This window comes from Melanerpes formicivorus, unplaced genomic scaffold, assembly GCF_026170545.1.
Source record: "Melanerpes formicivorus ecotype bairdi unplaced genomic scaffold, bMelFor1.0.p_v2 SCAF_1, whole genome shotgun sequence".
NCBI classification, from domain to species: Eukaryota; Metazoa; Chordata; class Aves; order Piciformes; family Picidae; genus Melanerpes; species Melanerpes formicivorus.
In genome coordinates, this window is record NW_027142353.1 from 362146 (window position 1) to 389278 (window position 27133).

General features: G+C 39.8%; 1 long non-coding RNA gene across 1 annotated transcript in view; it reads right to left on the reverse strand.

The window, feature by feature from the left end:
• Positions 1-12871: 12871 nt before the first annotated feature.
• Positions 12872-27133, reverse strand: part of LOC137445234 (uncharacterized) — a 43339-nt gene continuing 29077 nt past the window's right edge. The window contains exons 2-3 of the long non-coding RNA XR_010988407.1: positions 13174-13293; positions 12872-12975 (exon numbers count right to left, since the gene is read on the reverse strand). This is a non-coding gene — a long non-coding RNA (uncharacterized lncRNA). The remainder of the gene's footprint in view (positions 12976-13173; positions 13294-27133) is intronic.

Consider the following 27133-nt stretch of genomic DNA (forward strand, 5'->3'; position numbering starts at 1 on the left):
GTCCTATTGCTAGACATCCCTACAAAAGGTTCCTCTCCAGCCTTCCTGTAGGATCTCTTCAGGTATTGAAAGGTAGCTATAAGGTTCCCCCCCCAGCATCTACTCTAGGCTGAACACCACCAGCTTCCTCAGCCTATCCTCATAGCAGAGGTGTCCCAGCACTTGGATCATCTTTGTGGACTTCCTCTGGACTCACTCCAACAATTCTGTGTCCTTCTTATGATGGAGACACCAGAACTGGATGCAGTGTTTGAGCTGAGATCTCACAAGAGCAGAGTGAAAGGGAAGAATCACCTCTCTTGACCTGCTGGCCACACTCCTCTTGATGCCTGCTAGGATACTATTTGCCTTCTGGGCTGTATGAGCTCACTTTTGGCTCATGTTGAGCTTCTCATCCACTAACAGCCCCAAGTCTCTTTCTTCAGAGTTATTCTCAACCCACTCTGCATCCAGCCTGTATTTGTGCCTGGGACTGGCCCAACTCAGATGCAGAACCTTTCGCTTTGACTTGTTGAACTCATGCAATTGTTAATGGCCCACTTCTCAAGTCTGTCAAGATCCTTCCAGATGGCATCCACTCCTTCAAGTGAGTCCACCACATCACACAGCTTGGTGTTGTCAAAAAAACTGCTGAGCCTTCACTCGATGCCACTGTCCGTATCACAGACAAAGATGTTAAACAGTGCTGGACCCAGTACAGATCCCTGAGGAGCTCCACTTGTCACTGGTCTATTGATCCCAGCCATTAGAGTCTGTACATCTAGAGAGTTCCTTATCCATTGGGTGGTCAATTCATCAAGTCTATGTGTCTCCATCTTAGGGACTGGATAATGTGTGAATAGCTTTATTTAAGGCTTTGTTCTATCCTTCTATTAAGCAGGAGCTTGGCTGTAAGTGATCACCAAACATTCAATCTAAGTTTTGCTGTGGTCTTGTGATTTTGCTCCATCCATAAGACTTAAAAATAATGAACCTTTAAATTGGGAAGACTTCTCCAGTCTTTAAGCTTTTCCTTGTCTGGAAAATTGTTGGTTCAACACTAGCAGTTATCTTCCTCTTGGAATGTGAATGAACTGGTGGCAATCCAGTGGCAACATTAGTCAAAGGATTCCTTTAATTATCAGTTGTTGACTGTGTGTTATAAATAATGTCTCTTAACTGATCAGCATAATTAATCTGTAGACATTCACACATGCAATTTTCTTCTGGGTAAAGGCAAGAATTAGAGGATTCTAATTCCTGCCTCTATGGTAGGCTAAACTCTGTCTAGATCACAAGAAATTTTGAATTTGCATCAAACTAGGTAAAAAAAAAAGGGCTACAACAAATTCCTTCTCAGACATAACCTTCAAGTCCCTTCTCTTTTTCAATCACAACAGTACTATATTCCCTAGCAATTTTTTCACATCATAAATGTCTATGACCTGACATTTCATCTATGTATTTCATTGTTTCCAGTGCAATTATATCCTTCCTAATCTCTGCTCCATAGACCAAGAGGCCAGGTTAATTTAAACTGTATTTTGGTGTAATTTGTGCTTTAACCTTGGTCTTGACATTTATTCTGCCTTCTCTCTCTTTTTCTACAAAATGTATGCAAGCTGTGTCTATAAAATAAAAACTGATGAAGGGACTCTTTGGTCATTACCTAAATCTCAGTTTTCTAATCCTTTAATGACATGCTGGGCAGTTGTAACTTTTATACAAAGATTTTTCTTTTGAGAATTTCACATTTTACTAATGACTTCAAGATAAAAGCTTAACAATGCATTATTGACTAATTATGAACATAAATAATTATGCCAAATTGACTGAAAATGGAAAAATTGTATAGATAGTCCTGAGATTAGAAAGGGTGAACAGATAAATTGTAAGATTAAAAAGATAAAAAAGCAAAAGAAAAAAAAACTACTAGGATTCTTTCATATTTAAAAGTCTCTCGATTTAGTATACAATTTCCATAAAAAAGGAAAGATGTTCTGAGTATATATATATAGTTTAAAACAGAAAGAAACAAAGATTTTCCCAGAAAAACAAACAAACAAACAAACAAAAAACCAAAACAAACCAACCAAGCTGTAGTCACTTATTCTGTCCAAAAGCTTTTTCTATGGTTATACTGGGAATACTTTTACTTGCATTACATGTTGGCAGAATGGTTAAGAAACAAGACCTCACCTCCTGGCAATGTTATCACAAACCCCATCATTTTCTCATGAGAGTGCGCTTATGTTTAGGAAAAAAACCCAAACAACAAAACAGACCTATTTAACCATCTGGTGACATGAGACATTTGAACCTTATCACAGAATCACAGAATATTAGGGGCTGGAAGGGACCTTGAAAGACCATCTAGTCCAACCCCCTGCCAGAGCAGGATCAACTATACCAGGTCACACAGGAAAGCATCCAGGTCAGTTTTGAATATCTCCAGAGAGGGAGATTCCACAATGCCCCCGGGCAGCCTCTTCCAGTGTTCCATCCCTCACAGTGATTTTTCTTTTTTTTCCTCATGTTTGCATGGATGGAACTCTATGCCTTAACTTCTATCCACTGCCTCTTTTCCTGACATTGGGCATCACTGAGAAGAGCCTGACTCCATCCTCTTGGCACTCACCCTTTAAATATTTATATGCGTTAATGAGGTCACCCCTCAGTCTCCTCTTCTTCCAAGCTGAAAAGCCCCAGCTCCCTCGGTCTCTGCTCATAAGGAAGATGCTCCACTCCCTTAATCTTTCTTGTGGCGCTGCACTGGACTCTTTTAAGCAGTTCCTTGTCCTTCTTGAACTGAAGGGCCCAGAACTGGACATGATATTCCAGATGCAGCCTCACCAGGGCAGAGTAGAGTGGGAGGAAAACCTCTCTCAACCTACTAAGCACACCTCTTCAAATAAACCCCAGAATGAAATTGACCTTCATGGTGCCAGGTTGGACTTTATGATCTTTGAGGTCTCTTCCAACCTTGGTGATTCTGTGACACAAGATCACATTGCTGGCTCATAGTCAACTTTCCCTCCACTAGGAATCCCAGGTCCTTTTCCCCTTCACTGCTCTCCAACAGGTCAGTCTCCAACTGATACCTGGGGCTGTTCTTTCCCAGGTACAAGGCTCTACACTTACCCTTGTTGAATTTCATTAAATTTCTCCCTGCCCAACTCTCCAGCCTGTCTTATTCTTTGGTTAGGTACAAATGCCACCATGACCTAGAAAAAATGCTCAACTCTTTGTTTTGAGCAGAGAATGTATAGTTTTTCACTGAGATGAAGGTGACTTTCTTCATAGCAGCCCATATGATGTTGTATTCTAGATCTGTAATCAAAACAGTGTTGATAGCAGTGTTTTGACTTTTACTGAGCAGTGCATATCAAAAATCACACCTTTTCTGTTTCTGCCCAGTCAGCTGGTACTCTAGGTGCAGAGGAATTGGAAAGAGACACAACCAAGACAGCTGACCCAAGCTGACCAAAGGGATATTCCGTGACATGTAACTTCATGCTCAGAAGTAAAACTCTGTGTGTATTTTTCCAAAGTAGTCATTGCTCAGACATTGCTAGGGGTGTGATTAGTTTTGCATCACTTGTTACCTTCTTGCTTTCTTCTTTTTTTCCTATTTCATTCTCAATTTGTCTGTATCCTGAAGACTAATTTTTCTCATTTCTGCCCTTCTGATTCTCTCCCTCATCCTGCTGGGAGCATAGCAAATGACCCCCTTGGACAGGGGCATATTTAGTAACTAAAAAGAGTGAAAGGTGGATGGTAATGTGATTATTTTTATTTTTTTAATGTAAAAATAATCTGTAGAAAAGGATTTGGTTTAATTAAATTAAACAGCTGAGAAACAAAGAATGGGATAGAATAATTTATGAACAAAATAATTAGATTTGACCTTAATGAAGGTGAGTACTGCTGGCAAGCTTTGCCTAAATCACTGATGTTCAGTGAGGGAAAAAATTCTGAAGAAATTACTTTGTTAGTGTTTGGTTATAATTTTTAGATGTATCACCTGAAATAACTTTTTTAAAGTAATGTTTTTCAATACAACAGGTTTTGATACCTCTACTGATGTTGCACACAAGAAATTTGCTTTATTTGTCCAAACCATTAGGACAATAGTAAGAAACTGGGCGTTGTGACTTTGGTTATACCTGACTGACTGCTTTTGTGAAATGGTGAAAACAATTAAGTATTTGGAATGCCATACTCATCAAAGCTAGCAAGGATAAAGCTATTAAATGTATCCATTTTAAATTGCTGGCTCATTTTTCCTAATGATTAATGATAGATTTAACTTAAGATAAACTTTAAGACAATAATTTTAGAAAACACTTTTATTATCTTTTCAGTGGAATTGTTTAAGATTATTTTGTTGTTCCACTAACTTTTTTTTTTTTTTTTTAAGCTAGAAACTGTGTCTGATACTAAGCCAAATTCTATTGGGAGATTAAACATCACTGTTAACATGAACAGAGAAAACAAAATTTGGTTTGAGCTTCCAGGGCTAAAGTCCACAGGACAGAATTGTAGGTTACCCCTCTCTTCCCCTCACACTGTCCCCATAGGGAAAAGATAGGCATAGGAAGGTAATGGGGTAACAAAAGAGACTTAAACCTAATTGGAAGTTAAAAAGTGATTTCAACAAAAAATTACAAGGTATCAAGGCAAAAGGGATGACAGGGATATCAGGAAACAGATACAGAAATATATTCAAAACCAGAATTGTCAATGGAGTAGTCCCCACCATGTGGCAACGCAGCTCCTAGCCAGCAAACAGCCTCCCCCACCATGCAGCAAAGTGAAAGAGAGCAAGAAGTCCAGCAAGTCCCTGGAAGTCCCACCTCTTAAATAGAGGGTATGAAGGAAAGGGAAGGGAATAACATAGTACATAATCTGGTGCGATCCCTTGGGTGGGGTTTTTCACCCTAGGGTTCAGCAATTACCCCATAACCTACAGCAAGTGTGATGGAAGAATTACCACAACAATTTGTTTTCTACTCTGATATTTAATTTCTGGATTTTTTTTTGTTTTGTTAATGGACCTTGAAGCTTGACAGTATTATTCTTGCTTTATAATTTCTAGCCGTCTCTGAGACAGATTTTTTTCATAGTGTTTGAAAGCAGTCAATTTTGGATGCTGCTCTCAGATGGAACTATACTGAAATATAGCTAATTATATAACTAAGTGGTACTTTCATTTGAAGAATAGCATGTAATACTTAATGACCCCAAGAAGCCACTTCTTTTTATTTAAGTGGAATATTTTCCAAAAGATGGTAATTTTGTTTGTTTGTTTTGATCTGCATATATATTCGTGCTATGTAATACAGAAGTGCATAGTTTAAGATGCAGTTATGTTACTGACATTATTATTATTATTATTATTAATTCTAAAAACAACAGCTCTGAGACAGGGAATATCAAGCATGCTATATTGTAGAAAATCATAGCTAAATTAAATGAGCTATTTATTTCACGTAAAACTAAATTTCATTTATTATGTTTATACTGTACTCATCTGGCACTAATAAATCTCTTGTCTGTTGTGAGATTTTGTCCTGGTTTGAGGCCAGACAGGTCCTCCACTGCCCCGAGAGGGACAAAAGAATGACACGCACACAAATGGACTGCAGAAGTGATGGAAAGTTTAAACAGAAAAGCAATTGGTGTTTTACAGAAAACTACAAAGCATAGTGTCAAAGAAATCCCAAAGTCTCTTATACCACATCCAAAGGCCCCCATCACTTCCCTTCTCCCCACCTGAGGGTATACCTGAAACTCCCAGGGCTCTTTCTTCCCCCACCCCACCGCTAGGCTAGCCTCAGGCTGGCCAGGTCTGAAACTGCCCCCCTTTTTCCTCCTAGCATTAGGCCTAGACAGGCCTAAGAGGCTTTGAGATACTCCCCCACCATTACCTGATAGGGAGCATCTCCCACAGGAGCAACGAGGGAAGGAAGAGGAAGAGAATGACTTTGCAGAAGGATTTATATGGTGCAGGATTTATGGGTATGAAATATGCTGTTTCCCATGTCCACTTTACTGGGTTGGACACTCGGGACACCGGAGATGTAACTTATGTGGCAGTAACAGGAGGCACCCAGCCTAAACTGCCACAGATTTATAATAGAAGCATTTGTCTTTGAAAAAAACTTGTTTTCCATTCCAGCTCTAGGCAATACTGCGGAATGTTATGTGATAAAAAAAGTAATAGGCAACAGAACAAGGATAAGTGAGATGGTCTATTTGGGGTAAATATGACAGTAATGAAAATGAAGGCCTCCTGATATGAGTTTTTCCTACCACGTGATACGTGAAAAAAACTTATCAGCATTTTTAGACAGTGATTTGGAAAAGAAGAAGAAAGCAAAAAGAAAAGGAATCGCCTAAATCTGGAAGTCAGGAATAGAGTTTTCAGGGTTTTTATCAAATAATAGCTCAAAAAATAAAAATAAAAATAAAAAATGAAAATACATATGAATATATTCTCATAAGGAGAAAATGATGAAAAATTCTGTCTGTTGAATATGGTGTAGTAAACCACTGCATAAATGCAGAGGAACAAAACGTTGAACTACAAAAACAAGTTTGGGAAATTTGTTTCGGTTCTGAGACAAATGTATAATGTATTGCTTTACAGAAGATCCAAATCAGTACTCATTGTGTGTTAGACAATGTACATAGATTTCAGGCAATTATGGCAAGCAAACAAACAAAAGCCACTACTGAAATTTAAGGGACATTTCTTTATTTTTATATTTTGGCTTTTGCATTTTTTTGAAAATTGTAAATTGCTTCCTTTAGAGAAGTCTCAGGATATCTGATCACATACTTTGCCAAAGAATAAAAAAAAAGTGAGAGAAAAGGTGTAAAACTGCTAAATGGTAAATGGACAAGATACTGAAATTCACAAAACGAACATATGAAAGCTTCACAGAATTACAGAATCAGTCAGGGTTGGAAGGGACCACAAGGATCATCTAGTTCCAACCCCCCTGCCATGGGCAGGGACACCCCACACTAGATCAGGCTGGACAGAGCCTCATCCAGCCTGCTCTTAAACATGTCCAGGGATGGGGCCTCAACCACCTCCCTGGACAACCCATTCCAGGGTCTCACCAATCTCATGGGGAAGAACTTCCTCCTCACATCCAGCCTGAACCTCCCCACCTCCAGCTTCATTCCATTCCCCCTAGTCCTATCACTACCTGATATCCTAAGAAGTCCCTCCCCAGCCTTCTTGTAGGCCCCTTTCCGGTACTGGAAGGCCAGAATAAGGTCACCTTGGAGCCTTCTTTTCTCCAGACTGAACAGCCCCAATTCCTTCAGTCTGTCCTCATAGGAGAGGTGCTCCAGCCCTCTGATTATCCTTCTGGCCCTCCTCTGGACATGTTCCAGCACGTCTATATCCCTCTCGTAATAGGGGCTCCAGAACTGGACACAGTACTCCAGGTGGGGTCAACTTCTACTAATCCTGCCCATTTCAGAAGGTAAAACGAACAACCTCTTATCCTCTTGGAGTCATTGGTAGAAGCTGAAAGATTTAACCTTTGAACAAATGTAGAATTCCTACAGTAGAGCGGCTTTTATTCTTATAACCTGGCCACTTTGGGAGGTACCACAAAGGGGCTGAATGTATCAGATTTAGAAACTGCCCCTGCAACAGAGATAGATGCAGAATACCTGTAACCAGTAACCTGTAATGCCTATAACTGCAGTAATCAGTCCCAGCAGACATTAGATTGGTGGCAGCACAGAATAGAAGCAACAAAGATGACAGGGAAATATAAAGTATCAAGCTAAATGGACTTACTACCAAACTGAGAAAAATTAATTTAAAGAACTTGGATGTTTTTGACCATATTTTAATGGTCAAGATGCTCATTATGAGATCTGGATATGTGGATCAGTAATGGCTACCTCATGACTAAGAGACTAAGGATCTGCAACTGTAGTGCACTGAGGCAGGACCCAGGAACCTACCATGAGCAACCACAAGACTCCCCCATCACCCCAAGCCAGTTTTGCTCTCCTGAAAGGCCCGTGCAGAGTGGGCAGAGACTTGCTGCAGCAGTGGGTGTTTTCACCAGAGGGAGGCAGGTGCTGAGTCACGTGGGCTCATTCCTGAACTGTTCTTCAGTTAGGTCATGTGGCATGGGATAGGGATGGTGGTAACTCGGCAGAAAGCTGTTTTCATCAGATCTGTGTCACAGTGTCACAGTATCACAGTATCACTTAGGTTGGAAAGGACCTCGAGGATCATCGAGTCCAACCTATCAACACAGACCCCATGACTAGACCATGGCACCAAGTGCCACGTCCAATCTCCCCTTGAACGCCTCCAGGGTCGATGACTTAACCACCTCCCTGGGCAACCCGTTCCAATGACGAATGACTTGCTCGGTGAAGAACTTCCTCCTCACCTCGAGTCTAAACCTCCCCTGGCACAGCTTGAGACTGTGTCCCCTTGTTCGGGTGCTGGTTGCCTGGGAGAAGAGGCCAACCCCTTCCTGGCTACAACCACCTTTCAGGTAGTTGTAGAGGGCAATGAGGTCACCCCTGAGCCTCCTCTTCTCCAGGCTAAACAATCCCAACTCCCTCAGCCTCTCCTCATAGGACTTGTGTTCAAGGCCTCTCACCAGCCTTGTTGCCCTTCTCTGGGCACATTCAAGTGTTTCAATGTCCTTCTTAAACTGAGGGGCCCAGAACTGGACACTGGACAGTCTGTCAACCCAGACTGAGGTTAAGCTTAAGAAGGCAGGTGTCCAGGCAACTGGCTGCAGAGAGTGCTGGATCCTGGCACCTGAAATGGAGAATAATGGAGATAACACCTGCATTAGGTATGAGCAGCTTGATTATCTGATTAATCTAGTGGCTGAACTGGAAGAAGAAGTTGCTAGACTTAGGACTTTAAAGGAATGTGAAAGGGAGCTGGATTTGAGGAACCAGGCTCTGCAGACTCCCCTAGCAGAGGAAGGTGACCCAAGATGCAGCAGGAAATGAATACTGGTCCCTGTTAGAAGAGGCAAAGTAAAACCCTCACAGGTCCCCTCACCTTCCCAGCTGCCCTTGCAAAACAAGTATGTAGCACTGGAAGTTGAGGGTGAGGTGAATGAGAAGACAGAAGACACACCATCTGAGGTGATGGCTAAAGCAAAACAGCCTGCCCTCTGCATCAGGATTTGTTCTCTTAAAAAAATGAGAAGGGTAATTGTTATTGGTGATTCCCTCCTGAGAGGAATAGAAGGCCCCCTATGTCAGCTGGATCCTTCCCACAGGCAATTCTGCTGCCTCCCTGGGGCCCAGGTCAGGGATGTTACCAGAAGGCTGCCTAGTGTGGTAGAGTCCTCTGATTACTCTCTCTTGATATTATGCAGATAGGGAGTGATGAGGTTGGAACCAGAACTCCCAAGGCAACCAAAAAGTACTTCAAGGCTCTGGGAGAACTGATTGATGGGTCAGGGACACAGGCAATTTTTTCATCAATACCCTTAGTTGCAGGAAGGAATACTGAAAGGAACAGGCAATCAGGTGTAATTAAAAAGTGGCTCAGAGGCTGGTGCCACCAACAGAATTTTGGGTTTTTCAATCTTGGGGAACTTTCTCTGGCACTAGGTCCACTAGCAACAGATGGAGTACATCTGTCACAGAGGGGGAGAAAGATCCTTCCACATGAGAATAGCCTATCCCACAGAGAGAAGAGGGTTCTAGGAAGGAAGTTGGCAGGACTCATTGACAAGGCTTTAAAATAGATTTGAAGAGGGAAGGGATTGAAACCAGTCCCCTCAGACAGGAGTCTGAGGGTGGTAAGCTGGAGTCAGGGGTGAAACCAGCAGCGCGGCTGAAGTGCATGTACACTAATGCATGCAGTATGGGTAACAAAGAAGAGGAGCTGGAAGCCTTGTTACAGCAGGAAAGTTATGATGTAGTTTCCATCACAGAAATGTGGTGGGATGACTCACATGACTGGAGCACTGTAATTGATGGCTACAGGCTCTTCAGGAGAGACAGGTGAGGGAGAAGGTGTGGAGAGGTGGACCTGTACATCAGGGAGGCTCTAGATGCCATGGAAATAGAGATTAAGGGTGATCAAGTTGAGTGCCTGTGGGTGAGAATTAGAGGGAAGGCCAACAAGGCTGACACCCTGTTTGGAGTCTGTTGTAGACCACCCAACCAGGATGAAGAGGTTGATGAATTATTTTATAGGCAGCTAGAGGCTGTCTCAAGATTGCCAGACCTTGTTCTTATGGGTGACTTTAAACTGCCTGATACCTGCTGGGAAGTCAACACATCAGAGAGGAGGCAGTCTAGAAAGTTCTTAGAGTGTATGGAGGATAGCTTCTTACCACAGCTGCTGCGTGAGCCTACCAGGGGTAAGGCTTTGCTTGACCTTCTTTTTACAAACTTTCTCCTCACCTCAAGCCTAAACCTCCCATGGTGCAGCTTGAGACTGTGTCCTCTTGTTCTGGTGCTGGTTGCCTGGGAATAATCAAAATGAAAAAAAAAAAAAAATTAGTTCTGTAGAGGCATCAGGGTGCAATTAAAAATTTTCACTGAGAGATATATGAGATATACTACATAAAAGGTTGAAAAAAGGGAGAAATTGAAATTCAAGAAATCAACTTTCAGTACTTCATAATATTTACTGGATTTCTGTTTAGGCAAGATTCCTGAAAATAATATTTTCAAGGCTTTTCTGCTTGGCTAGGGACTGTAGGACGATTGGAGTGTTATCTTATTTGCAAACAGGTAGAAGAAAAGAAGTTAAATCATTAAAAAAAATAAAAAAAGGAAAGGGCAAATTCTGGTTCTGTGTTTGTGTATGCAAATTAGTCCAATGAAGTCTGTATATAAAGGGCAAACTTCACCCCAAGCACTGCAGATTTCATTATCTCAGAGTCTGTTTCATAAAAGCAGAACTAATCTACCCCTTTTCCACAGACAGGAGTTTGTAGGAATATGAGTCTTCTTAGAAGTTCCCATACCCATGATGATGTACCTATTTCCACAAAGCAGGTCACCATTTGCAAAGTCACTAATCAGACTTTATTCTTAGAAAAAGTTTACTATCTGAATGCAGCAAAGTCTTTATACATGAATAAACAATAGGAACATATGCAATCTCTGGCCACCAGAGCTACCTTTATGTCCCCAGAAGCCCTCTACAACAATTTCTATCGAACATAGTGACACTTCAGATTAATTGCTGAATTCTCCCCTGCTGAACTCAGCCAACAAGCCACTCATGACTCAAGCAGATGTTTCTGTGCTTCAGGCAAACTGCAGCATGTTTCTATTCCCCTTGCTCCTTCACTTCCATCACCTGTGACAAAGGTTTTACCAGAGACATCACAGGAATTTTATTCAAGTGAAACAAGATGCTGGTCTACCAGCAGTGCTGCACAATAGCCTAAGCTTCCAATTTACAGGAAAGAATCCAAAGGACAGAATACTATACAAAATACAGGTTAGCTTTATCAGTATGCCTATACTGATTGTTACTGCATTTAAAGGGCAAAGTGGGGGTAGCATGTTCCTTGAAAAGTTCTCTAGAAAAATGTATTTGTCTGAGCTCATTTCACTAAAGTTTGTCATAAAACTAGGAGAGGGTGAAAGGTAAAATATGAGGCAAATTGATTTTCTGTGTTCTGAATGGATCTAAGCAGAGGTAGAGTAGACAGTGACAGGTATTAGAACAACAGCAAGAGAAAACATTGAAAGGGCCAAAGCAGAGCAGCAAGTTTGTGCCTGAATTCTCTTTTGGCCCTCAGGTGCACCAAAGAAGACTCTAGCAGGGAGATCAATCAGTTTTCCTGCAGATGATGCAGCATATAGTATCTTAACCCCAGATGGAGACTCAGTGCTTCTAGGAAGAGCAGACAGTGCCTGCAGATGGATCTGTATGCATAACCTCTGTTGCCCTCTTGATCTCTCCCTTTGATCATCAGTACTCTCCTAACTCCCACACACATACTTTTGTCATGGGCTTTTATCCTTCAGTTCCTGCTTTCCTTAGACAGAAAATAAGACTGGTAGTCTGTATTTGCTATATCACAGTTGCTATTTCAAAATACTTAATCTTCCAAATAAAATTGGATTTAACAAGAGCTGTGGAATTCTGAGTAATTATTCATGGGCTGATCAGAACTGCATGGGAATGGTACATTTCTTACTGACTCTATACTGTTTTCAGTGACATTCCATTTCCAGCTTCACATGTTTTTTCTTCCTGTTTTTTTCTTCCCCTTAAAAATCCACCATTTTGAAGGAATACTAGGAACAGTCTTTAATTTGGGAATTTATGGTGGGTTTGTGTAGTTCTAAATGATTTCTTTTCTAATCTAATAATGTGATGTTGATCCATTCTTCTGAATGAAATTTCCCTCTTTTTTTGGATAATATTAATAATATTTTTTTAATCCCACTCCAGCTTTCATCTGGTTCCTTCTCCACTTTAGATACCATAAAGCTCATCTTATATAAAGCGTATCTTACAGTCATTTCTACAAACATTAAAAGAAGAAATTTTGGATACAATAAGAAATAATATATTTCAGAAGAAAAAAATAAAGTATCTACTCTTACTTCAGTTCAGATTATTCCTTTGAAACATTATTTTGCAGGTTCTTTCAGAGCTCTGCTGTAGCCCTTAACAATGGTTTGACCCTTGTAACTAAAATAACGTAGTCAACTATTCTCTTTTATACATGAAGTGAAACTTTCCATTTGGTACAAGATGCTGCAATATATGTGTGTTTCAGAAAAAAAGGATAATCACTGTAATTATTCACCCCCAAAACCATTTCTTGGTAGAACATGCATGAATATAAATGGTTTCTTTTTATTGTAACTTTTTAAAAAATAAACAAAAACTTCATGCTTCAAAGTAGTTTCCTGTGTCTAGGAAACATAGCTGCTGTACTTCACTTGGGGAATGGATGCAGTCTGTCTCTTATTCCACTTCTGTAACCTTTGGATAAATATCTGTAAGACACAAAATATATCTCCACAACTTTATATGCAAGGATCATTGATAATGAATTCCTGAAATTTACAGTGAAAATATCATCACTTCAGTTTCTACACAGAGCATTATCTAGGGGATTTTAAAGAAGTAGCATTTTGTTCTTGTTAAGGTTACATTTTTCCAATGTGTTAGCATCAGCAAGCTTGTTTACACACCATATCTCTCACCAGGGATTTTCAGTCACAGACAATGACTTCTTGCTTTCTTATTACACTCTGTAGTACTGCCCTGGTACTGCCTCTGTCACCCACTGGATACAGCCAAAATGTCAGCATCTGCAATGAAGAGAAGGGAAAACAAATAACTTGCCATACAAAGCCTTATGCTGTGGTGTTTTATAAAGTGAATGTTGCCAGTCACTGTTGATCAGCAAATTTTGTTCAAAGCACAGGGCTGACTATTGATTTAATTAACTGGAATTGACACAAATTTCATTTATGCAGTGCAATAACGTGCAGGATGGTCCCAGGTTTTCACAGAATGTGTTGAGAGGAGGAGAAAATACAAATATAAATGAATGGGACAAATCCCAGAAATCAGTGTCTGACAGACTAAGAGGACTATAAATGTATCAAACATCAGGGCAAAATGTTCTCCATTGATGTTATCTGAGGTACAATACTGTAAAACAAATACAGAATACAGACTTAGCCAGGCTGGAAATGACCTTTGAGATCATCAAGTCCAGCCTATCACGTAACACCGTCTAATCAACTAAACCATGGCACTAAGTGCCCCATGCAGTCTTATTTTAAACACTTCCAGTGACGGTGACCCCACCACCTCCCTGGGCAGCCCATTGCAATGGCCAATCAATCTCTCTGTATAGAACTTCTTCCTAACATTCAGCCTAAACCTCCCCTGGTTACTGGTTGAAACTGTATCCTCTTGATGTGGTGCTGGTTGCCTGGGAGAAGAGACCAACCCCCACTGGCTACAACCTGCCTTCAGGTAGTGGTAGAGAGAAATAAGGTATCCCCTGAACCTCCTCTCCTCCAGGCTACACAACCCTAGCTCTCTCAGCCTGTCCTCATAGGGCTTGTACTCCAGACCTCTCACCAGCAAGTCAACATCTTTCATCAACTGAGGGGCCCAGAACTGGACACAGAACTCAAGGTGTGGCCTAACCAGTGCTGAGTCCAGGGGCACAATGACTTCCCTGATCCTGCTGGCCACACTATTCCTCATCCAGGCCAGGATATTATTGGCCTTCTTGGCCAACTGGGCACACTGCTGGCTCATGTTCCGCCTACTATCAACCAGTACCCCCAGGTCCCTTTCTGCCTGGCCTCTCTCCAACCACTCTGACCCCAGCCTGTAGCACTGCATGGGGTTGTTGTGGCCAGTGTGTAGACCCAAGCACTTAGGTGTGTTAAATCTCACGCCATTGGACTTTGCCCATCTGCCCAGACTGTCAAGGTCCCTCTGCAGAGCCCTTCTGCCCTCTGACAGATCAACACCTGCTCCTAATTTGCTGTCATCTGCATATTTATTGATGACGGACTCAATCCTCTTGTCCAGATCATCAGTAAAGGTATTGAACAGGATGGTGCCCAGCACTGATCCCTGGGGGACACAATTAGTGACTGTCTGCCAGCTGGAAGTGGCACCATTCACCACCACTTTCTGGGCTCAGCCCTCCAGCCAGTTCCTAACCCAGCATAGAGTGCACCTGTCCAAGCCATATGCTGACAGCTTGGGCAGGAGTTTGCTGTGGGGGACAGTGTCAAAAGCCTTGCTGAAGTCCAGATACACTACATCCACAGCCATAAGGGTTACCTGATCATAGAAGGAGATTAGATTGGTCAGGAAGGACCTACCCTTCCTAAATCCATGCTGGCTGGGCCTGATCCCTTGGCCATCCAATAGGTGCTGTGTGATTGCATTCAAGATGACCTGTTCCATAATCTTGCCTGGCACCAATACAAAGCAGTCAGTTCTACCTTCTCTTTCCATTATCAGTTACCAATATGAAAACTAATCAGATCAATATTTCCTTTGCAGTTCTCAGAGAAATAATACCTTTTAATATAATTGCTTTTGAATGCTCACAATATAATACCACCACTGATACAAGATCTATCTATCAGTATATTTAGGTGACTTAATTTATTAATTGATTATTCCCTTACAAGTTTTTATATTCTATCCAGTCTAAAAAAAATAATGACTATGAGGATAAACATAAGTTGATTTTTGGATCCAAACAATTAACAAGTTATGTTTTCTACTGTCATCATGTACCAATTTTTTACTGTTTTTTTATTTTATGTGTATCTATCTATGTGGTCAAGTCTCTGCACTGAATGTGAATTACTGAAATATTAACAGTGTTACACCAAATTATCATTTTTCAACTAATATTTTGTCATAAAGATATCTTCTTGGTTTGCAGATTTATTACAATGAGTGGCTCTTAAATTTGAAGTACGTGTCTCTTGTGGCCTAATACAGAAATATTTATGTGAGCTTAATTCTATTACCTTATTTGAGGCTTGTTTTTAAAAGCCTTGGTGAATTACCCATACTAGATATCAGTGTTCCAAGGTTCTCCATAGCAGGGAAAACACTGCTGACTTTTTCTGATAGGAGACTGGTTGAAGATTACTCCTTATGTCAGACTTTTCTTTGCCCGCTTTATTGTTGGCAGAAATTCAGGTCTGCCATTGTCCAACAACAATGTAAATTTGCTCTGTGCTTGGTGCCATGGTTTAGTTGATTAGATGGTGTTGGATGATGGGTTGGACGTGATGATCTTGAAGGCCTCTTCCAACCTGGTCTATTCTATTCTATTCTATTCTATTCTATTCTATTCTATTCTATTCTATTCAACTCTTTCCACTTTCAGTGAAGGGCTTAGCCAGTCTTTGTTTTCCAACAATGTATGATTGCAGTGCATTCAAGTGGATCATAAAAAGGCCAAAAGGAAATTTTATATAGACAAAGACATAGGCATGCACATAGAATAGAATAGAATAGAATAGAATAGAATAGAACAGAACAGAACAGAATAGAACAGGTTGGAAGAGAACTTCAAGATCATTGTGTCCAACCCATCGTACAACACCACCTAATCAACTAAACCATGCAACCAAGCACCCCATCAAGTCTCCTCCTGAACACCTCCAATGATGGTGACTCCACCACCTCCCCGGGCAGTCCATTCCAATGGGCAATCACTCTCTCTGTGTAAAACTTCCTCCTAACCTCCAGCCTAAACCTCCCCTGGCGCAGCCTGAGACTGTGTCATCTTGTTCTGGCACAGGCCGCCTGGGAGAAGAGACCAAGATCCGCCTGTCTACAACCCCCCTTCAGGTAGTTGGAGACAGCAATAAGGTCACCTCCTTTTCTCCAGGCTAAGCAGCCCCAGCTCCCTCAGCCTCTCCTCATAGGGCTTGTGTTCCAAACTCCTCACCAACTTCGTTGCCCTTCTCTGGACATGCTCCAGCAAGAACATCCTTCCTAAACTGAGGGGCCCAGAACTGGACACAGTACTCGAGGTATGGCCTAACCAGTGCAGTGTACAGGGCAGAATGACTTCCCTGCTCCTGCTGGCCATACTGTTCCTGATGCAGGCCAGGATGCCATTGGCCCTCCTGGCTGCCTGGGCACACTGCAGGCTCATGTTCAGCCTACCATCAACCAGCACCCCCAGGTCCCTCTCTGCCTGGCCACTCTGAAGTTATGCATACAACTGTAGATACAGATGATGTAAACACACGCATACACATATATGTATTTTGATGTCTATAGACAGTCATATGTATATGTATATGTATATGTATATGTATACATTCAATGTAAATCTGGATCTGTTGCATAAAAACAATACAGTGCACTAGTCAATGTGAGAAAAATTATCTTGAAAATAAATCAACTGGAGTAAAACATCCTGGAAATATAAAAATACTGTTGTCTTTCAAGATTATAATATTTCTTTTTTTCCTCAAAAGATGTACAAGTCATTTGTCTCAATGTAATAAGCTGAAGAAATTCTTCCTGTTTTAACTCTTCATATATAAAGAATGGTGCATTATGTTTGTCAGCAGACTGCTGAGCATGTAATTATTCAGACACTAACAAAATTTTATTCATGCATAATAAAATTCATACAGATCTTGTGCAGTTTTATCCTGCACTGACAAAATGTGTTTCTGTAAAACACAGGCGGTACAATGGACTCTTCATAAACAGTGTTTGTGTCAGAAACTTCAGTACGATATCCCAAATCCAGGTGACTCTAGTATGTGAAAAACATACTTTGAACAACATAGTAAACAAACTGTTCTGGTAGAGAAAAGAGGAACATACTATGATGAGCAACAAAAATATGAGGACAAGTAGTTTGTTTGTAAGGGATGTAACAGGGGATGCCCTTCCAATGGTAAAAGAACATTTGTACAGGCATGTGGTTTCCTTCCTATGCAGTCTAACAGTTTCTTTTGTATTGCATGTAGTAAAAAGCTCCAAAATATTACAGAAGGATGAAAACAAGAAAATTTCCCAGATAAAATGATGAAGTAGAACTCCTCTAGAATCCAGTGAAAGCTGAACACAGATATCTTTCAGAAGAATGTCCTAAAAAGTCACACAGGAGGAAGTAATATCTTTATACCTGAGTGAAATCACAAAATTAAGACAACCTTTAAAAACAATAGCAGTTAAATGCTGCATGGCTTAACATTAATCATCGCAATGACCTTGATTATAACTCTTAGTCATACAGAGGAGATCCAGATGTACCCTTTAGTTCAGGATCTGGTGGTTATTGAAAAGTGCAAGATCAGGAAGAACACGAGGTCTTCTTCTTACATTCTTTTTTCAAGCATCTGCAACTGGCCACTGATGGAGATTGGATGCGGCATTAAAAGTGTTACTTTTTCCCCATAGGGATATTCTCATTTTATGACACAACCCATCCTCCTTTTTTTTTTTTTTTTTTTATTTTTACAGAGCTACATTTTAAAGTGCAACTTCTTTCAGTGAAAGATTTTCCTGAATAATTTAGGTCTAGATGAAGACTGTTCCCTGGTACTGTTTGAGAAGTCTTCTTAATTAACATAAATATTTCAGAAAACAGTGCTAATCAAGATTTTACTTTAATCATTTGCCTGTGGAGAATAGCAAGAGTTCCTAAAAACTTTTTCTTTCATGCATACCTAGAAAATTTGTCAGTGCTTAATTTTATAATTTTGTACAGAGCTAAGTTGGTAAATCAAGATGTTTGTCTCACCTTTGTCCCATAAAGATAGCGACTGAAGCAACCGAGCAGGATATCTAATCCCAAACTTTGCTCTGTGACTGTAGCAATTGATAACCAGATAAAACCACAAGCTAGCACTGCTGTTGAAGCTGGAGCTCACAGAACCACAAGTTCCATATTCAAGAGTGCATAACATAAACTGGGGCTTGCTGTGCACCCGAAGATTTTGGAATGGGTTGCCAGATTTGGGGGGTCTTCTGTTGGAGAGACCCCTCCACAGATGACTGATGCATGCACAGTTTAGAGCCAAACAATTCACAACTAACTGTGGGATGCTGCTGATGAGATTGGCATGTATGACCACAAAGGTAGTGGAGCTCCCCAACTGATTGAGGCCTTCAAGACCTGCAAGATATTGCTGTATCCACAGTGGTGGCTGTTTGCTTCAGTTATTTCGTGGTTTTCCTTCTTTTCTGTATTCCTAACTTTTCCTCCTGCACGTGTAAGCTAAATAAAATTTAAGTGCTTTTCTCAACCAGCTACACAGTTCCTTCTCATTTTCATGCTGGGGATCCATACAAGAACCTTATCTTCTAAAGAAACAGGGACAACTTTATCTCTGAACTAGTCTTTGCAGCTACATTCTGTAGTTCATAGTCAAGGATATATTTGGCTTCACAAGAAAATAGCTATATAAATTTTTCATGATTCACTGTGTGTTTGAGACCACTTATGCAGTGACCAGTGTAAAAGCAGTTTGAATTGCTTTAGTTAGCAATAATCCTTAGGATTTTAAAGGCACTAGCTCTATTGACGTTGCTGTTATTTCCAGTGGCAGCAAAGAAATATTAGTAAATGTTCAATTTATTGGTCTGACTTGCATTCATTATTAACTTTCTGCACTTCTAGCAGAGCAATATTAAGAGCATAATAGATGCTCATAATTTATTTATTTCAAATTGCTTAGCAATTTTTTAAATATTTTTTTTCTATTTGGTCAGGTTATTCTCTTCTCTATTATACCTGAATTATCAAATAAGGCATGTCACATGAACCTCTCATTTTTGTAGAAGTTCTCCTTCATATATTCAGTAGAAAAACAGTAAAATAAAATAAACAAATTCTCACCTTTCCCTCAGTTTTACAGATGTCCAACAATGCATTTTGTATGACTTTTTATAACACATTGTGATGGGATACTGACACGATTTTTTTTTCACTGTTCTGTTTTCTGTTCACTTCATCTTGTTAAATTTTTATAAATGAAAGGATATTGAACTTTATCAATATATGTTGATAAGAGGAGGAAAGACAAATCAGTAAAACAAGTGCTGAAATTATCAAATGATCCAAAGCAAATCAATATTGATTCTAAGGTAATTGTTACACTGTAGAAGAACTGAAGAAAGGTAAGTTGAATAACAAATGGTTGGGGCATGAAACGTGCATTATTTATTACTAATCCATAGATAAAATGGGAGAAATAAAATTGGTTAAAGATAAAAATAGAATGATAGTGTGTGTGAGTAGGAAATGGTCGAAGCATGTGGTGGTTTCATGCTATTCCTTTAAAATTTAGCTGCAGATTTTGAGCAGAAAAGTAAAAAAAATGTAAATAAATCACTACTGAGTGCAAAAAGGAAAACAAAACATTATTCGAAACAAATTCATTGGATAAATATCTGGGATAAGAGGAGCTGTACCATAACAATTCTTTCCATTCCTTTTTCTCTTCTCTTCTCTTCTGATCTCTGATTGTTTTGCTTTGCTCAGGAGAGATAATGTGCTTCTGGCTGGCCTTGGATAAGTCTAACCCACAACTTCTCTCTCCACTCCTCTCTCTTTTGGGACAGGGGACGAGGGGCAGTGGAATGGCTTTCCCTGGTCTTTTTGTCCAGGCGGGTTTTTGTGTTGCTTGCTAATTGCAAATATCTGTATATTATTGTAAATCCTGTATATTTTGTACATATTCATTGCATTCCATTGCAAAGTGTAGTTTTTGCTTGCAAATACAGCTTCATTTGCATCTGAGTTGGTCTGGCAAAAAGTTAATGCTGGGGGGAAACTTCAACCCAACACAAAGCACAAGAAAAATGGAAGGTGTGAGAGGCATAAAAATGTGAAGGAATGAAAATAAGGTGTAAATATACAAAAGAGTGTAAAGATATCAAATACTTTATTCAAAATATAGTTAATGAAGAGGTGAGAACATTGGTCTGCATACAATCAGAGCTGAAGGAAGCAAAAGAAAATCAAACAGAGTAAGTCAAATTGCAAACAGAAAAAAATAATATAATCATAAATGAAAGTGAAAAAGAATTTTAAAAAGGGAATAAAGGTAGCATCATATAAATAGTATAGATTATATGGAAATTACAAAAAAGCCATGAAGTAGCAACAGTGTATTTTATGCTGACTTCTTACATGCTTCTTACACTCTTACTAGATTGTGTGAACTGACTGTGTGAACTTTCATACTTCACTCTATTCTACTAAGTTATGTTGTTCTATTTTCTCTTTTAATATTTTCTTACAACACAATTTTGTATGACTGCATTCATTATTACTCATCTTAAGTCAAATTCCATATTATTTTATTTCGACATGTACTGCACTTCGGCAACAACAACCCCATGCAGCGCTACAGGCTGGGGTTGGAGTGGCTGGAGAGCAGCCAAACAGAAAGGGACCTGGAGGTACTGCTTGACAGCCAGATGAACATGAGCCAGCAGGTTGCCCAGGTGGTCAAGAAGGCCAATGGCATCCTGGCCTGCATCATAAATAGTGTGGCCAGCAGGAGCAGGGAAGTCATTGTGCCCCTGTACTCTGCATTGGTTAGGCCACACCTTGAGTTCTGTGTCCAGTTCTGGGCCCCTCAATTTAAGAAGGATATTAAGACTCTTGAACATGTCCAGAGAAAGACAACAAGGCTGGTGAGAGGCCTTGAGCACAAGCCGTACAGGGAGAGGCTGAGGGAGCTGGGATTGTTTAGCCCAGAGAGGAGGAGGCTTAGGGGAGACCTTATTGCTGCCTATAACTACCTGAAGGGAAGTTGTAGCCAGGTGGGGCGTTGGTCTCTTCTCCCAGGCAATCAGCACCAGGACAAGAGGACACAGTCTCAGGCTGTACCTGGGAAAGTTTAGGCTCAAGGGGAGGAGAAAGTTCTTCACAGAGAGAGTTGTTTGCCATTGGAATGGGCTGCCCAGGGAGGTGGTGGAGTCACCATCCCTGGAGGTGTTCAAAAGAGGATTAGACATCGCACTTGGTTCCATGGTTTAGTAGTCATGAGGTCTCGGGTGACAGGTTGGACTTGATAATCTCTGAGGTCTTTTCCAACCTTATTGATTCTATGATTCGATATTAATAACAAGTAAGCACAATAAAATGATAGAAAAATTTCACATGACCTTGGTATATGTCTTAGTTTTTTTGGAGTTTTTTTTTTGTGTAAGTGAAAATATGTGACACTTCTACCATTATTAATCAGATAATTCATAATAGTATTTTATCTACTGTTTAGCCATTTCTGAGCTGAAATACATGAATCAAGCTGTATTTCTAGAAGACTCACATTTGTTCTATAAGCAATGTAAATTATAGAGTTTAATAATCTACATTATATAATAATACATATTACAGTAGTATATTACTTCCATGTATAATGTGATTACACTGTGGCACCTTATGTATTTTGCAGTTCTTTTCTCTCTTAACAAGAATGTAGTAGGAAGGCAAAAGTTTCAAGGAAGGCTCAAAAGGATCAATATATGTATGGAATGGCTTCCTTAAACTGAATTTTAGAGTTCACAGAATCACAGAATCACAGAAACATTCAGGTTTGAAAAGACCTTCAGGATTACCAAGTCCAACTGATAACCCTACTCTGCAAGGTTCATCCCTAAATCACATCCCCAAGCACCACATCCAAATGACCTTTAAACACATCCAGGGTTGGTGACTCAACCATCTCCCTGGGCATCCCATTCCAATGCTTGAAAAGTTATGGCTTTTCATTCTGGAAGACAAGCAACTGAAGAGAAGGATATTTACAAAATCATTAATGGCATGGAAAGGTGGAGAGGAATCAGATGTCCACTGTTTGTTTTTGCAGTAGAACCACGGACTGTCAGTTGAAACCAGCACTTGACTGCTAGAAGTCTGAGATTTTCAAGATGATGTATTCCTTCTGGTATTGTCAGGGTCAGTGAAAGAAGATATGGAAAGTACTGGATTTTAAAGCTGAAATGGATACAAGTGAAGATTGGACAAATACATAAAAGAGAAAGGTTCTGAAGACTTCTGGTAGCACATAAACAACAGCTTTCCCATGTAATCTGTTATAAATTGTTGAATTTTAAGAGAATATTCTAGCTATCAGAATTATTCTTCTAATTTTGCATTGTCATATACTTTGGACTAATTCTGGATTTTAAAAAGAAATGCAAAGATATAAGTTTGACTGAACTTTTTTTAACATTCTCAGTGTAACACCTTTTATGTTATTTTCATCGCTGGGCTTCATGTAGATTGGTAATTTACATCCACTAAATCCCACCCTCAGTTTTACCACTCCAGCAATAACTCAGTGTTCCCCTATCCATATATAGTTTACAACACAATTGGATCACTCCAGCTTCTGCAGGCTAATCTCTACTGCATCCCTTGCTTTCTTTCCCTTTGCCATTGTTTTTACTCCTAGAAATACATGCTGTAGCAGCTGCAGTAATATATGCCTGTGCAACACAATATTCCAGTTTGCCAAAGGATTCATGCTTATTGCCAAAGAATACACTTTTTATTTTTATAGAAAGCTCTTTAAATGTCTGTCACTAACCAAAGAAATGAATAATGTCTGTTTTGTTAGACAAATATTTTGCCCTTTGTGCCAAACTACTAAAGGTGAAATGACCAGCTCTTTAATATGAATTCCTAAGAATTTTTGTTATGATCCTTTAACTGAAACTTATGCCTTTCCACATAAGAGTTTTATTTGAATGACACATATGCTTTCAAAGAAAAAAATCCTTTTTTGAAAATACATCAATCTGCCCAATTCTAATTGTAGAGTCAGATATAGTGCAGTGTTGCCAGCATCATGGCAACAGAGGACCTGAACACAGAATCACAGAATGATTTCAGTTGGAAAAGATCATTAAGATCATGGAGTCATACCATTGTCTAACTACCAAGACTAGTGCTAAATCATGTCTCTTAGCACCACAGTGATGCATCTTTTAAACACCTCTGTGAATGGGAATTCAACTGCCTCCCTGGGGAGCCTATTTCAGTGTTTACAAGATAGAAGCTCATCAAGCTAGCAGCCTATGCCTTAGCTCATGGTAAAACACACTTCAAAACAGAACAAGCAGAAAACAAAATACAAGTTTTTAAAAATTCCAACATACCTGGCTCTATAAAGTCATAGAACAGTTTGAGTTGGAAGGCATCTTAAAGACAACATAGTTCCAATTCCCCTGTCATGAGCAGGGACACTTTCCACTAGACCACTCAAGGTCTCATTCAACCTGGCCTTGAATACCTCCGGGGGGGGAAGCATTCATGACTTCACTGGGCAACCATTTCCATCGTCTAACTACTCTCACTGTAAAGAATTTCTTCCTGATATGTATTCTGAATCTGCCCTCCTCGAGCTCCAATCTATTCTCTCTTGTTCTATGACAACAAGCCCTTGCAAAAAGTCCCTTACTGGATGTCTTGTAGACCCCTTTCAGGTAGTGGAAGGCTCCTACAAGGTCTCCCCAGAGACTTCTTTTCTCCAAGCTGGACAGACTCAACTCCCTCAGCCTGTCCTTATAGGGAAAGTGTCCCAGCCCTCTGATGGTCTTTGTGGCCATCCTCTGGACCTGCTCCAGCAGATTGATGTTCCTCTCATGCTGGGGGCACCAGAACTAGATGCACTGCTCCAGGTGGGGTCTCATGAGAGTAGGGCAGGGGGTTAGAACCACCTCCTTTATTCTGCTGCTCAAACTTAATTAGGTGTTTCTAAAGTTAAAAAAAAAAACAAAACTATGTATATGAATGTCTGTTGCGGTTCAACTAACACCACCCAGCTACTCGCTCATGCCTCTGTCAACAGTATGGAGTGGATTGGAAAGGTAAAAGTGAGAAAACATATGGGTTGAAGTAAAGACAGTTTAATAATTGACATTCAATATAATAATAATAATAATAATAATAGTAATACTTTGTAATAAAAAAGAAAATAACAAAGATAAATAAAATCTAAGAGAGAGAAAAGTGATGCAAATGAAAATACTTGCTCACCACCAACCAATGCCCAGACAGTCCCCAAACATGGCCCTCCAGCCAACCTTCCCTTACTTTATTTCTTAACATGAAGTCATATGGTATGAAATATCCCTTTAGTTAGTTGTGGTCAACTGTACCAGCTGTGTGTCCTCCCAGCTTTTTATGCACTCCCAGCCTACTTGCTGGTAGGGTGTTGTGAAAATAGAAAAGACCTTGACTTTCCCAGTATTGGTCTGCAGTAGCAAAAAACATCTCTGCATTAACTCAATGTTAACAACACTGATTCCAGCACAAATACAAAACATAGTCTTGCACTAGCTTCTATGAAGAAAATTAACTCTACCCCAGCCAAAACCAGCACATCTTCTCATATACATTCAGGCCATTTGTGGTTGACTAGACACAGTACATATGTGTGTTTTAAGGTGTTTGTAGCTTCTAGGCCTACAGCATACACTTATGTATAAATAACTTCCAATTTCTGGCTTTATTAATTTCTCTGCTCTTGGAGAAACACACTGCATGCACATATGTACAAATGTATAAAGCATTTTGCAATGAGATCAGATTAATTTTTCTACCACCATGACCGAAAAAGTTAAAAGCTATTTTGCCAAAAATTTAAATCAGAAAAAATATAACCTTGTTTTGGGGAGGAGCCAGACTCTACAGGCTAGGTGAGGAATGGCTCAAGATCAGTCTTGAGGAGAAGGACTTAGGTGTGCCAGTCGATGAAACACTCAACATGAGCTGGCAATGTGCACTTGCAGCCTAAGAGGGCTGCATTGAAAGAAATGTGACCAGCAGGATGAGGGAGATAACTCTCTCTCTCTACTCTGCTCTTGTGGGAGCCCACCTGGTGTGCTCCTATGAAATGGGATCAAGGTACAAAGATCCATATGTGCTCACTACCTCAAAGTGAAAGAGTAGTGACATATGATTTCTTGTGGGTATCTGAACCTCTCTTAAATGCTATAAGAGAAGTTGTAAGATTCTGAGCAGTTCTGAGAATTCAGTCTTTCAAGCAAATAAATAAGATTTTTCAGCAGTCCTGTTTGCATGAATTATCTTATCTGATGTAAATAATTTATAGTAATATATGTGAGAACAGCAGGTCTGAGTGGGCTAGTGTGATATTCGGGTCTAAAATGAGGGCTGTCTTTTCTAATGAGGGGCAGTTGAGAGCTACCATATGCTCCTAACTTTCAAATTAGTAGAGCCATCTGTTGATCAAGTTGTTATTTTAATTTTCTTCTTTATTTTTAATTTGTTTTACTTCTATTCTTTCATAATTAAATCCAATTATTAAGCCACAATCCTACTTCTAAGTTCTTTACCTGGACTTTTCAAAGCTTTTAAAATAAGATTCTTGAGGTTTTGCCAAAGATGTAGAGTTCCTTGAAAAAATGCAAAGATTGTAAACTGCTCTCCCAAAGAGTTTGGTTCGTTAGCTATTAACTATGGTCTTTCACATCACATAAACTGTGAAGACCTGAAGTTCCCAGCTTAGATATGCGTATATTTATGTTTGAAGCCATTGAAATCCCCCAAACACATTCGTTTTCATGGCAAACTTTGTCAGGTCTCAGTGAAGTATAAAGAGCATACATGGAGGGAATCTGTATTTTCAAAACTTACTGCTCTATCCATCTTGAAATGGAATTCTTTCTACTCAAAATAAGTCTGTGTTGATATTAAAAAAAAAAAAAAAAAACAAACACAACTAAACAAACAGACAAAAAAAACAACCAACCAAATAAACAAAAAAAAACAAACCACCAAGCAATATTTTTAATTTTATAAACTGAATTAAGCCATTCCAGAATTTTACTCATTTCACTTTTGGTAAAGATCTTGTGGTTTAGGTTATTTTAATAGAGGGTAACTGTTTAGAAACTTTAATGTTTGTCTATCAGTGGGGTTATAGTCTGCCTTGGATGTATTAACAACTCCATTTTTCCATATGTGCATATATTTGTTATATACAAGCTGCTTATAAAAACTTGGCTAAAACTATTTTGTACAGCTTTGCTTATACACCTTTCTTCAGTTATATTTTTCTAGTGCAAAATGTCCATACATATTTGCATTATTTGTTGGGGGTTTTTAAGATCTTTCTCCACTCGTTCAATGGATCTCAGGCAACAGTTGTATGTTATGCCTGAAATCATATAATTCTCATCACTTTGCTCATCCATTCAGTCTACAGAAGAGAAGGCTGATGGGACAGATTACTGCACTTTACAACTACCTGAAGGGAGGTTGGAGTGAGGAGGGGGACAGCCTTTTGTCACAGAATCACAGAACTTTCCAGGTTGGAAGGGAGCTCAAAGATCATCCAGTTCCAATCTCCCTGCCATGTGTAGGGACACTTCACACTAGATCAGGCTGCCCAAAGCCCCATTCAGCCTGGCCTTAGAAACTTCCAGGGATGGGGTTTCTACCACCTCCCTGGGCATCTATTCCAGTGTCTCATCACCTCATAGTGAAGAACTTTTTCCTAATATCCAGTCTGAATCCACCCACTTCTAGTTTTGTTACATTCCCCCTAGTCCTATCACTATCTGACATCCTAAAAAGTCCCTCACCAGCTTCCTTGTAGGCCCCCTTAAGATACTAGAAGGCCACAATACAATCTCCTT